A 15,297-nucleotide genomic window follows, 5' to 3' on the forward strand; every position below is an offset into this window, starting at 1 on the left:
AAATATATCTGTTGAAATAAAGAATTAAAAATAATATAATGTAGAACATGTGATCGAAATATTGTCTAGAGATGGTGTTAACAATGAGTTTAAATTAAAACTTATTTTCGTGAATTCAAAAACATTTTATAATTTCATTCAAAGATATATCCACATCAACACGTGTTTTCCCGGAGCCAGCCACGATGCGTATGTGCTCCGGTTGTCTAGCGTCCCAGCAATCATGTAACATTGCCTGAAGGGTTACCTTTTATGATAATTAGATTTTAGAAATTAATTGTATTGATTATGAGAATAAATCATCAGTTTAAATTTCACTCAAGAGTCCAATAAGCTGGTCAGAAACATATTAAACAAATATATTAAAATTATTTTTTAGGCAAACACATTAGCTATTGAAGCTTTATTTTGCTATTCACTGGAAATTAGTAAAGGTATAACCAAGAAATTGGTAAAAAAAAAAAAAGAAAGACGTTCCCAATCTGCTTATATATTCTACATTCTGACTGATTTATTGGGTTTAATGGGCACTTGTATGTTTATATATACAAAAGTAAAGGATAAACACCATGTGCCGCGCTTGATCTTAAATTGAATTATATTGTTTATTACCAAGAATCATACGATTGATAAGTTTAAAATATATACATAAGCAAAACATACATATATATGAAGACAATTTTAAATAATGGATAATTTTCTCTATATTGTAATTTTTATATCTGTTTTTCAAACGTAACGGAGAAGCGATGTTCCCGAACTCAAAGGACTACAGTACATGCCTTGAGGGCTTTCACACCTATCAAAAATAACCCCTTCCCTCACCTTAGATTTACCACCTCTCGAGTCTTTAGTTGTTAGCATGACTAGATTTTTTTTAAAAAAGAAACCACTCATCATTAAAGAAAAACAAATGACTGAACCTGAAAACATACCAAGTGGATTTAAAATCAGCTCAAAAACAGAGGCTTACGATTATCTAAAAATAATAAAAACTAGAGCAAAGCTCGTTGCAAAGCAACGAGTGGGTCTTCCGTTAATATCGGAAGTAAAGCTGGAAGTTTCTGTAAGAAGCAGAGCTCTTAAACCATTAACAAGAGTAACTAAAATAAAAAGATGAAAAAATCGAATTATTCCTGGTACGACTTAACAAAATCCGAATGATTTTAAGTACGACTTAGCAAACACCTTTCCGATTTCAAGAACGACTTAACAAAAAAAAATCCGAATTGTTCAAGTACGACTTAACAATTATTTTTGGTACGAGTTAATTTTACTTTGAATATTACGCTATTTTTTAAACCAAGGACGCGGAAACAAAATTTCCGGAAAAATCAATTTTTAAACCCCGATATCTCTGTAATGCATCGTCCGATTTTCAAACGGATTTCAGTTTCGTATTCAGCATGACCAACTCTACAAACCTCGTAATCATTTGAAATTAAAACGAATAATTCGAAAAATCGAAAATTTTAAAACACTTCCGGTTTGGACCGGAAGTGACGGAAACTAAATTCCAGCCTTATGTCCAAATAAAAACGATCAATGCTTCAACACAAAAAATTCCAAGTCTCTATCTTGAAGCGTTTTTGAAAAACGCCCTGGACAGAATCACGTTTTTAAAATATAAAAATTGACGTAACGTTAAAACGGAAGTGACGTTGTAGTTGAAAATTTAACATCTTTTAGGGACGATAATGGTACATAATCCCTGAAAGTTTCATGTTAATCTGTTGAAAACTTTTTGAGATATTAAGCTTTAAAAAAGTCAGAAAAATAAAGAAAAAGAATAATAATAACTAGAGCAAAGCTCGTTGCAAAGCAACGAGTGGGTCTTCCGTTACTACCAGAAGTAAAGCTGGAAGCTCCTGTAAGAAGCAGAGCTCTTAAACCAATAACAAGAGTACCTAAAATATAAAGATGAAAACAATCGAATTATTCCTGGTACGACTTAACAAAATCCGAATGATTTTAAGTACGAATTAACAAAAGCCTTTTTTAATTTTAAGAACGACTTAACAAAAAAAATCCGAATGTGTTTAAGTACGACTTAACACTTTTTTTTGGTACGAGTTAACTTTATGCTATTTTTTAAACCAAGGACGCGGAATCAAAATTTCCGGAAAAATCAATGTTTAAACCCCGATATCTCTGTAATGCATCGTCCGATTTTAAAACGGCTTTCAGTGTTAGATTCAGCTTAATAAGCTCTACAAAACACATATTCGTTTTTGATTTGATCAGAAAGTTCATTTTTTCGAAAAATTTGTTTCATTTCCGGTTTCGACCGGAAGTGACAGATTTTCATTTCGAGCCTTATTACAGAGGTAAATCGACCAAATCATAACCATTGAAAATTTCAAGTCTCTATCTTAAAGCGTTTTTGAGAAACGCCGCGGACAAAATGACTTTTTGAAAATTTTAAAAATGACGTAACGTAAAAACGGAAGTGACGTTGTCAAGATAACTTTAACACCTTTGAGGTATAATAGTTTCACATTATCTCTGAAAGTTTCATCAAAATCAGTTGGAAACTTTTTGAGTTATAAAGCCGAGAAGGAGTCAGAAAAAAAAAGAAAAAGTATAATAATAAAAAGAAACCGAAGAATAACAAGAGGGTCTTCCGTTGAAAACGGAAGACCCTAATAACTAGAGCAAAGCTCGTTGCAAAGCAACGAGTGGGTCTTCCGTTAATGTCGGAAGTAAAGCTGGAAGTTCCTGTAAGAAGCAGAGCTCTTAAACCAATAACAAGAGTAACTAAAATAAAAATATGAAAAAAATCGAATATTCCTGGTACGACTTAACAAATACGAATGATTTAAAGTACGACTTAACAAAAACCTTTCCGATTTCAAGAACGACTGAACAAAAAAAATCCGAATGTGTTCAGGTACGACTTAGCAATTATTTTTGGTACGAGTTAATTTTACTTTGAACATTACGCTATTTTTTAAACCAAGGCCGCGGAATCAAAATTTCCGGAAAAATCAATTTTTAAATCCCGATATCTCTGTAATGCATCGTCCGATTTGAAAACGGCTTTCAGTGTTAGATTCAGCTTAATAAGCTCTACAAAACACATATTCTTTTTCGATTTGATCATAAAATTCATTTTTTCGAAAAATTTGTTTCACTTCCGGTTTCGACCGGAAGTGACAAAATACATTTTTTTGGTCAAATGCCATAAGTAAATCCGCAGATTTACAATCACAGAAAATTTCAAGTCTTTATAAACAACCGTTTACTAGAAAAGTCCTGGACAAAATCACTTTTTGAAATTTTTTAAAATGACGTAACTAGAAAACGGAAGTGATTTAATGACTGAAACTGTAAAAGCCTCAAGGGACAAGAATTTAACATAATCTCTGAAAATTTCTTGCAAATCAGTTGAATAGTTTTTGAGATATAAAGCAAAAAAGAAGTCAGAAGGAAAAACAAGAAGATTAATAATAATAAAAAACTAGATTCGATCTCGTTGCGAGCAACGAGTGGGTCTTCCGTCCAATAATTTATTTTCACATGATTTAAAAAAAAATAAAAAAAAATTCAAAATATTTAAAATTCATCCAATCATTTCGACAAAGATGTCATTAGACGCAGAATTGTAAGTGCAACTTAGATATTATGTTTGGAAATTATTCTGATGTCATTTAAACACGATTTAATTAAATTTAAATTTTTTAAAAAATTTTAAATTCATCCAATCAATCCGAGAAAGATGTCATTGGACGCAGAATTCAAAGCGCAACTTAGATATTATGTTTAAAAATTAGTCTGATGTCATTAAAACACGATTTGATTAAATTTAAAATTTTCAAAAAATTTAAAATCATCCAATCAATTCGACAAAGATATCATTAGACGCAGAATTCAAAACGCAACTTAAATATCATGTTCAAAAATTTTTATGATCTCATTTAAACACGATTTAATTAAATTTAAATTTTTTAAATTTTTTTAAATTCATCCCATCAATTCGAGAAAGATGTCATTGGACGCAGAATTCAAAGCGCAACTTAGATATTATGTTTAAGAACTAGTCTGATGTCATTTAAACACGATTTGATTAAATTTAAAATTTTCAAAAAATTTAAAAATCATCCAATCAATTCGACAAAGATGTCAGTAGACGCAGAATTCTATGCACAACTTAGATATCATGTTTTAAAATTAGGCTGAAGTCATTTTAACGCGATTTAAATGAGTTTAAAATTTTTAAAAAATTTAAAATTCATTCAATTTATTCAAGAAAGATGTCATCAGACGCAAATTTGTAAGCGCAACTTAGATATTAAGTTTTAAAATTAGTCTGAGGTCATTTTAATGCAATTTAAATGAGTTTAAATTTTTTTAAAAATTTAAAACTCATCCAATCATTTCGACAAAAATGTCATTAGACGCGAAATTCTAAGCACATCTTAGATATCATGTTTTAAAATTAGGCTGAGGTCATTTTAACGCGATTTAAGTGAGTTTAAAAATTTTTAAAAATTTAAAATTCATTCAATTTATTCGAGAAAGATGTCATCAGACGCAGAATTGTAAGCGCAACTTAGATATTATGTTTTAAAATTAGTCTGCGGTCATTTTAATGCAATTTAAATGAGTTTAAATTTTTTTTAAAATTTAAAATTCATCCAATCAATTCGAGAAAGATGTCATCACACTTAAAATTGTAAGCGTAACCTAAATATTATGTTTTGAAATTAGTCTGAAGTCATTTAAACACGATTTAATTAAATTTAAAATTTTCAAAATTTTTAAAAATCATCCAATCAATTCGAGAAAGATGTCATTAGAGGCAGAATTGTCAGCACAACTTCAATATTACATTTAAAAATTAGTCTCAGGTCAATTTATAAAGATTTAATTAAATTTAAATTTTTTTAAAAATTTATAATTTATCCAATCAATTCGAAAAAGATGTCATCAGACGCAGAATTGTAAATGCAACTTGGATATTATGTTTTAAAATTAGTCTGAGATCATTTTAACACGATTTAATTAAATTTTAAATTTTTAAAAAAGTTAAATTTCATACAATTAATTCGATAAAAATTTCATTGGACAAAAAATTGTAAGCGCAACTTAGATATTATGTTTTAAAATTAGTCTGAGGTCATTTTATAACGATTTAATTAAATTTAAAATTTTCAAAAAAAATTAAATTTCATCCCATCAATTGGAAAAAGATTTTATTAGACGTAGAATTAAAATGCAACTTAGATATTATGTTTTAAAATTAGTCTGAGGTCATTATAACACATTTAATATGAGTTTTAAAATTTAGCTTCCCTACTCGGAATTTCCAGACAATGATTTTTCTCGTGATGCTAGTCTATCATGTCCTCTATCATTCCTGAAATTTTCAGCTTTCTATCTTTTCTCGCTTTCAAATAGATGTGTGGACAATGAAAACTCATCGAAAGTGTGTTCTATATCTTGACCCCGGCTAGCTTCCGTACTCGGAATTTCCGGACAATGATTTTCCTCGGGAGGCTATACGATCATGTCCTCTATCATTCCTGAAAATGTCAGCTTTTTATCTTTGGACGTTTTTGAGGAGATGCGTGGACAAGACGTTTTCGTCAAAAACGTGTCCTATATTTTGACCCCAGCTAGCTTCCGTACTCGGAATTTCCAGACAATGATTTTCCTCGTGCGGCTAGACGTTCATGTCCTCTATCATTCCTAAAAATTTCAGCTTTCTATCTTTGGACGTTTTTGAGGAGATGCGTGGACAAGACGTTTTCGTCAAAAACGTGTCCTATATTTTGACCCCAGCTAGCTTCCGTACTCGGAATTTCCGGACAATGATTTTCCTCGTGAGGCTAGACGTTCATGTCCTCTATCATTCCTGAAAATTTCAGCTTTCTATCTTTGCTCGTTTTTGAGGAGATACGTGGACAAGAACTTTTTAAAAAATGACAAAATGGCGGATAAGTCCGAACCGGAAGTGATTTTTACAAAATAAAAAAAAGCGTATCAAGTTTATATAATAATAGATCGATGCTGAAAATTTGACAAAAATCGGACCACCCATCTCAGAGAAATCTTCTGCACAAAAATTGTAAAGAAAAGAAAAAGAAAAAAAAAAAACCTGAAAAAGAAACATTACAATAATAGAAGGGTCTTCCGCTGAAGACGGAAGACCCTAAAAACAATAGAATAACAAGAGGGTCTTCCGTTGAAAACGGAAGACCCTAATAATAAAAAGAAACAATAGAATAACAAGAGGGTCTTCCGTTGGAAACGGAAGACCCTAAATATATATACAAGTTGATTTTCATAGTTATCACAGACATATGGATCTAGTTTGACAAAATTGATACAAAACACAAAAAAAAATTCTCTTGTAATTATAACTAAAAAATAAAAAAAAATAAAAGGAAACTTCATCAAACATTGACACATCGTTGCGATAAACATGATATAAAGGTTTCGTTTAACTACACGCACTCTCTCTCTCTCTCTCTCTCTCTCTCTCTCTCTCTCGTTTTATTTTCTTGATGCTGAAATACAGAAGATAAAAAGTGCATTACATTAAGCCAAAGAAATCTTTCTACGATAGCATAATACATTTAGACAATAACGGGGCGCTGCCAGCATTCAAAACATTGTTAAATAATGAATTCAAAGAATACCTTTTCAGATCAATCTTAGAAATGTGAAAAGTGTCTAAGACATTTACAAAATCAAACATCATTAAAAAATTCAAAAGCTTTCGAATTTTTGGCAATTTCTAGAATAAAAGCAAATGACCCAAAGACCAATGTACACGACCTATGGTCAAAAGTTTTGAAATCGTATCAACATGGATGTAAGAGGTTTTTCACGACCATTTTACTTCCGTATTCTTATAACACGAGTTTTGTCTCCAATAAAATTTTAAAAGTAGAAATTCAATAGTAAGAGTTTGAAAACATTATAGAAAATAGGAAACATAAAGAAACGTTGGGTTTTCAGTTTGTTTTTCATGACTTAGAAATATACATGAACGATGACGCGTTTGAAAATGAGGTTGCAATGCGTCTGCAGATGTTACAAGTTAAAAGAAATATTCAGATTTATGAGCTAACCAGAAAAGAGACAACGATATAACTAACTATTTTATTTCATAAATGTTTAATTTCATTTCAATAACGTTTTATTGATAAATCTGTTGTTACGTGAGAGTAAAAGCAAACGCCTAAATTGTTCTGGAACAGCCCTCGAACAATCACGCTAATTCATCCTTTGTTAACTATGATATATTTTGAAGTTCGTGAATTATAGGTGATATGTAATTGTTTTTTAGTAATAAAAAACCAGAACTTACTTATCATAATGATTGTAGATCTACACTCTGTAGTCGTAAAAGAAATGCGTGTGATTTCGCTGTTAGCCATACGTATACCTTGTATCACCGAAAAAGCACGGCCACAAAAATAACCCAAATAAATAATTCTGATCAACCGTCTGTATATCGCATATCTCATAGTCACGGCCAGTCTATGATTTACCGAGAGCACTTTGAGCATCGCCTACTAGCATTGCCCTAATAAGCTACTTCATGTTTTTAAATGTTGTGAAACAATATAGATAAAATATTTTTTTTTAAAAGCAAGCACGCGTTACTAGACCATGTTTGTTTATGATATATCTATATGTGAGTGTATTGATCAATAACATACTAATTTTTTTTTTATTCAAAAATATGTTACTGTCATGGATAGACGAATAACTTGATTGAGTAACTCTATTATCAACCATTTGGCAATGAGCTGAATCCACCAATTCCAAAATCCGAGGTCAGGAGGCGGGCATTCTTTACGCTTGATGGAGCTGTCAATATTGAAAATTACCTTTCAAAAAGTCACATTAAATACCAAAAAATCATGTTTTTTTAAATTTGTATAAATGTGCGCATGAAATGAATGAATCGGCATTCGATAATAATCTTCCTTATTTTGTAAAGTGGCAGGTATTGATTTGCGCTTGTTAAACGATAAGACATGCTTTAACATAATTCATATGAGGGTTTCTCGATATTCTTGTCAAAAAAGTCCAACAATTCATATTATAAAAATGTGCGTACATGTACTTGTCATGCAAAATAACATATCATTGATTTTAAGATAAATAAACATCGACAAAATCAACTCCCGTCAGTTCTTCAGTACTGTGATTTATTTTGAAAGCACCCATTTCTATCATGTTAGCTATCAATTTCTTTTTAATAATAAAATCTTTTCCTACACGTTTCCTTTTAATGCCCATGTATCAATAAAAACTTTTTTTAGCCAACCAGTTGGTTAACTCTCAATGTTTTCATTACTGAACTGAAATGGTTAAACAAGAAAAATAGCATAAAAAAGAATATCGTCGACGGTTGGAATCCCATTAATTAAAAAAATTGATCTTTCGTTAACTGTATTTAACTTCATTTTTTACAAACATAATAGTTAAGAGAAATAATATGTGCTCTGAAAAGTGTTTGTAACAGAAATATGTTTCCAATGGGCGGTTTATGTTTATATACTGTGGTTTTATCAATATTTGATTAATACCAATTTTCGTGGATTTCGTTGTTTAGTTGATCCACAAAATTAAATGTTCACCAAAGTGCAGTTTCTATTAACATTTTGTATTGATAGGGTCATTGGATTTACCTATCATTGAAACTGTGATTTTCACTTCATCCACGAAAATTGATACCCTTGAACATTAATGAAACCACTGTATGTAGTAAACATAAGTAAACTTAGGGTTCGATACAGCTATGTTAAAATAAAGTAAAAAGGAATATAAAGCCTACAGCAAGTTAACGATTTCAGGATAACAGGCACAGGATGAATTACCATCTTTAAGTTCTTCTTAAAGATAGCTTAAAGGTGCTTAAAGTTAGCTTTAAGCCACCTTTAAGCTATATGTGTTGCTTAAAGGTGGCTTAAAGAAAGTGAAAAGATGGCTTAAAGGCAGCGTAAAGACAATCTCTAAGCCACCTTTAAGGACAACTTATAGGTCCTTAATGTCCAAACTTCTTTAAGCCACCTTTAAGCTACCTTTAAGCCACCTTTAAGCCATTAAATATCTTTTATTTTCTTAAAGATTAATAATTAATAGAGTAAAAATCTTTTAATTCAATATTGTGCTTTATTTACCAACAAAATGTATTAACTTTATGATAGAAAAGGTATCAAAAACGGTTTAAGTTCCAGAAAAAAAAATGAAAAAAAAAATCAAAACGCCCACGTCGAGGATTGAACCCGCGACCCTTTGTATACCAACATCACCTCACTTCCTCTCCGCCACGGCAACTTACAAATTTTAGGAGATTTTTATATCAAAATATTAGTCAATATTGAATAATGTATTGAATGTGTATTTTTACTTGAAAAGATTTTGACTTCCATTTTTTTTTGTAACAATCAATTTTATCTAATTTCTAAATTACATGCATGTATTTAGAATGAAATACGGAATGTGGTCTACGGTGAAAAAAAATATATATTAAACCTAAAGGGAAAACTTACTAGTAGTTAATAAATTTAAACTGAGTAGCTATACGTTCATCTAATTCATAGCTAAATGAAATGCCAGGAAAAGGATGAAATCATTTAGCTATAAAATTATTAAATGCATTGAAAATATTAGCGTATTAATTCTACTTTACACTTACACATATATTTAAATAATTAACCCCCATTTATGATCACCGGTACAATAATTAATTAGCCTCTAGATTTTACTCTTACATACATGTATCTTTATTTGTAGACGTAATATTTTTAAAACCCAGAGTTAGGAAATAATACTTTGAAAATGAATTACAAATGTAAATAAACTTTTACTCACAAGACTTATCGTATACACGTACATACTAAGATTTCAACACCTTTAGAAACCCTGACGTACACCTGGGCACACGACACGCCCGTTGTGTATATCTTGTATATTCTGTGTAAGTTCCATGGGTTTTCTTAAAATGAACAAACAATAGACTCTAATTAGATATACATGTACACAAACGTGCACCTGGGCACACGACACACCTGTTGTGTATATCTTGTATATTCTGTGTTAGTTCCAGGGGTTTTCTAAAGTTGGACAAACAATAGACTCTAATTAGATATACAAAACGAACAAAACTATGTCTAGACAAAGAAAGCAGTAATATCCTGCCCGATATAACACTGATATTTCACTGATTAATTAATAATAGGAAACAAAAACATACTTTAATATAATTTCATGCACAGATCTAGATACAGAGACTGCGCTCACCCTGAGTTTAATTTTCAAACAAAAAAAAACAATTATAAAGAATTTTATAACGGCAATCTGTGTTCGTCGGAGCGGTGTTGATGATAGCGATCTGTGTTTAATGAAGCGACAATTAAAACCGCCTGCCCCCCCCCCCTTCCTTGGAATTTATATCATCACTCAGATCACCCCCTCCCATCCCTATAAAAGAGCTTTTGCATTTAATATATGTTTCCAAAATGAATCTGTTTAGCTTGATCAAACTTGACTTAAAGGGAACTTAAAGATGGTGTAAAGACAACTTAAAGGGAGCGTAAATGCCACATATAGATGCTTAAAGGTGGCTTAAAGATGGCTTAAAGGTGACTTAAAGAAGTTTGGACATTAAGGACCTATAAGCTAAGCTTAAAGGTGACTTAAAGGTGGCTTAAAGATTGTATATCCTTTAAGCCACCTTTACGCCGCCTTTAAGGACTTGCTTAAAGATTGTTTTTCGCCCTGTGAGGTGTTGATGACAAACAATGTTCAAAATCAAAAGTCCAAAGTAAACATACAAAACAGGAGCAGAATAAACACGGACCCTTACAAATATTAGAGGTAGGATCAGGTGCCGTGGAGGAGAAACCATCCTCTGCGGAACGATTGCAACCACCGTGTGGTCTTTGGTGTTATCGGGAAAAACATAAAGTATAATCTTTTTATCATAAAAAAAAAACAATGCCTGTTTTAAAAATAATAGGGAAACAGTTTAAAATCAGACAATACTGGGCTAATTATGATGAAAATCCGCACAGTAGTGGAATGTGTGATATCGGTCTAACTGTATTGGATTTCTGTATTCTGTAATCGAGTTAGTGAACAGAACTACATCATTATTACAGAGAATGAAAAATCGATTTTCTCAACTGTACTAAGCATCACCTCTAGCCAAGCTGGAAATTGAAAAAAAAAAAAACAACAAATGTTAAGCTAAGTTAGGAGTTGAAAAAAACACCAAATGTAAAAATACGATATAATTTAAGAATTCAAAGTACTTCAGTTTATCCTACACATGTTGTCATAAAAGCCAAGAAATGTATACGGGTTTGCAACTGATTAGAGTAAATTTAACGTTGTCACTCAACGTTCACATCAACTCGTTTAAACAATGACTTTGATAAAGTTTGACAACTTAATGCAGTTATATTTTTAGCTTTAGATTTACAATTTTGATTTTGACAACTTGCGCTGATAAAGAAACAAACCATAAAACTGCATTTATCACTCACGACAATTTGTATGTATTAAAGATTGTGTTGTAGATTTCTTAATGCTCTTCCGACATTCCAAGATTTCTTTGAATATTATTTAAAGGGTCTTACATGGAAACATTGTTTGATTTAAGTTGACAACATCAATGTATTGTCTTCAATAAAAAAAAACAACAACATCGTAAACATCTTAATTTGGCATTTCTAGGTTTACTAATGACACCAATATACTTGCGACTGTCACTTTTGCATCCAATCGTATGATCACAGTTGTCTTTATCACAAAAACAGGTTTGATTACATCTTGGTCCATAGTACGGATACGGACAGGACCTGCTGCAATTTATCCAAACGTATCCACTTGGACAATCTTCATGAAAAATAGATAGGTTTTATTTACAATTACTTCTGTGTTCGGTACCAGGATGAACAAATATAATGAACCCAGAAGTCAATATTCGAAAGAAATCAATGACATGCCATGCTCAACTTTATAATTAGTTATATATATGTACCAATAATAACTGTGAATAAATGGTATTTTTTTTTTAGAATTTACAACTAATTGCTAGTACGCATTATTAGAACATCAAGAGACGCAAATAATTTCTTTTACTAGTTTTGAATTTAAATGTCAGTATTTTGTGCATAATTTTTAGCAAACTCTGCAGATTATCAAAGATGAAAAAAGGTTAAAGCTGTTAAATAATTAAAAACAGTCAACTAAATGTTAACTGCTACTTTTACGACGAAAGAAGTATCTGTTATTAACTTTTGATAGTTGTAGACAAAAATATATTGTGTTAAACCTTTGAGTTTTAATAAGTTGTTATGATTTTGTATTTACATTATTTTTTTGTATTATTAAATGCAATTACGTAGATTGCAACACATTTCAATTTTCTAGGTATAAACATATCACAAATTCTTAGTAACACACGTATGACTAACCTACACACATCTCCATCGTAGAATTCCATTGCGTGTTTGGACAACAGCCGTTAAAGTTACTGCAAAAAACAAAAAATATATAACCAAGAAACCCAGGAGTCCCATATCACATGAATAACAACAGTCATAACTCTGATCAAGTCTGCAATACATCCAAATATCTTGACAATTTAGTAAATTGGCTCTTGCTCGGAATGTAAAAAAAAATTTCATCTTTTATACACATACTTTTTTGTATTTCTATTTTTCCGGGATACATTTTAAAAACGTTAATATGCACAGCATGTGCTTTCTTACCAGTTTCATGGGATTTTTAGCAGAATTGTTTATTAGAGGATTCTTAAAGGGTTTTCTCAATATATACCCCCTCAACCCCATCATATCGCGGTCTCACTTAACCCCAGACATCATGATATGAATTTAAAAAACACGAATCTACACTACCTGAGAACGTTTTTACACAAGTAACGGCTTTTCTGGCTGAATGGTTTTTGAGATAACGTTTTAAAAAAAAAGAATCTCTGCAAACTAGATAAACCACGAGGGCCCCATCCTAACCTGGATTTCATGATTTGAAAAAAAACCCACGAATTTACGCTATATGAGGACGTTTTTATACAGAAAAGAGCTTGTTCTGGTTGAATGGTGTATGAGACGGCGACTTTTAGTAAAACAAATTATAAATTCGATCAATCATTGTGGCCCTATCATTACTCCGGGGATTATGACTTTAACAACCTTGAATCAACACAACTTCTAGATTTTTCCACACGATGCAGCTTTTCCAGTCTAATGGTTTTTGGAAAGATGATTTTTTTTCTATAAATTTCTATGTACAAACTAAAGAACAGATTATGACCCCACTCTTCCCTCGGGAGAAACTGAAATCTGCACTACCCAGGAATACTGCCACACAGGTCTCATGGTTTTTTTGGAGGGGGGAGGGGGTATTTGCAAGAAAAAGGTGTTTGAAAAATAGTTGTATCTTTTTTTTTAAAGGACGTTATATTTTATTTGAACTTAAACACATTTAACCTATAATGATTTGTACAAAGTTTTGTTGAAATTGGATCGTTAGTTCTGGAGGAGAAGATAAAAATACGAACAGTGTACGACGACAACGACACCGACGACAGACTACGGACTTATTTTGATCAGAATATTGTGTAATTGTACAAATGTACATAGAAATATGTTCCGTTCTTTATATTTACTAGTATGATCAAATGCTAACTAAAGGTAAATACCGAATGACTGTATACTAGGTATAACTGGGTAATCATCATTGTTCGTGTGAGACAAATGTTCTAGGCTTTTGTGCATAACCCTTACCCACGAAGTTACACCCCTTCCCCCAAGTATGAACAACCATTTGTTTATTTTTTTTTTCAATTTTCACGATGACATTACATGTACCAAAGATATTACGTCCCTTAGAACCATAAAAATTTTGGTTACCCATATATATTGACCCCCACGAATAAAAATGATTCCACCGAACAATACTTTTGCTGGCAAGTATTATTTATAATAATAATTTATATCTTAATTTCCATATAATATATATATAAATATATATATATACATATAATATATATATATATATATATATATATATATATATATATATATATATATATATATATATATATATAATTATATTATATATATATATATAATGTGTTTTAAAGTCTACAACGATATTTGTTCTGTTTTTTTAACCAAAATACACTCGATGAATTGTGAAATTTTTGTCTACAAAATTGGTAAACCGACATGAAATTAAAAATACTCTGTTAAAATATCTGCTTTGTATGATGTATCTTAATGATCAGTTAACCTTTAATTTGCATCAACGTTTACTGATACATGTTGAGGTACACACTATTATAAAACACTTACCGTTCACAAGGTCCTTTTACTGCAAATCCGGTGTAAAACAAGAGAGCGTTCAACACTAAGATTTTTTTGTTAAATAAGGTGCAATTGCAAATTTTAATCATTTTCATCAAACCCGTGGTTTAGAATACAAAATGTTTTAAAATAATCTAAATATGATCTTCCTTGTAATAAAGCGTTGTCTGCATTCGAATGTAAAAACTTCCGGTAATTTGATGTTAATTTAATTTTGAAAGGAAAAAACACTTTTGATTGAAATCGAATATTTATTATGTCTAATTGTTAATTGTATATTTTTGCGTTTTCCGAATGTCCTCCCTTCGCTAAATTAACATAAAACTTAATTACTATACATAAGGTTAATTGAAACACAAAAATGCAGATCCCCATAACCTTGAAGGACATCTTATGTAATGCCCCAGTATCGCATGGTTCCCATAGGGATGATGTTCGCCAGCATTGCGGACAAAGGTGATCCATAGATAATGTCATACATACACCATTCTTCTCTTTGGCGCTATATTATAAGAAATGAACTATCAACGTATGCCAAATCATAACCTTAATTCTATTAAGATACTTATTAAGTTAGTTTAAGAATTTTAAAAGAAGATATAAATGTTTATAACGTTGTACATCTTTACGGACATAATATGCATAGTACATGACATTGCTGCGTCTTGATTCTACGATTTTTTATACGTTTCAAGTTAAGAGTAAATTAAATGGTTCAATTTTTTTTTTAAAAATCCAAACAACCGACAAGTAATAGCAGAAAGAGCATAGAGAAAGAAGTGCGGTCCCAAAACCGATGTCCTGCTAATAATAAATTAATTCGATAGTCAGAACACATACATGTACGCTCTGAAGAAAAACGATTGGTTCTTACTTTATATACCATATTATAAGGCTACGTTCTTGACGTTTTAATTTGTAAAGCAATCGGTGTACA

The 15,297-nt window shown here is 31.0% G+C and overlaps 1 long non-coding RNA gene across 1 annotated transcript; it reads right to left on the reverse strand.

Moving 5' to 3' along the window:
• Nucleotides 1–11,389: 11,389 nt before the first annotated feature.
• LOC117691662 (uncharacterized) lies at nucleotides 11,390–14,498 on the reverse strand. Its single transcript, XR_010709872.1, has 3 exons — nucleotides 14,349–14,498; nucleotides 12,447–12,505; nucleotides 11,390–11,865 (listed from the first exon to the last, which is right to left on the reverse strand). It is a non-coding gene; the product is annotated as an uncharacterized lncRNA (long non-coding RNA).
• Nucleotides 14,499–15,297: the final 799 nt, after the last annotated feature.

This window comes from Magallana gigas, chromosome 9 (assembly GCF_963853765.1).
Source record: "Magallana gigas chromosome 9, xbMagGiga1.1, whole genome shotgun sequence".
NCBI classification, from domain to species: Eukaryota; Metazoa; Mollusca; class Bivalvia; order Ostreida; family Ostreidae; genus Magallana; species Magallana gigas.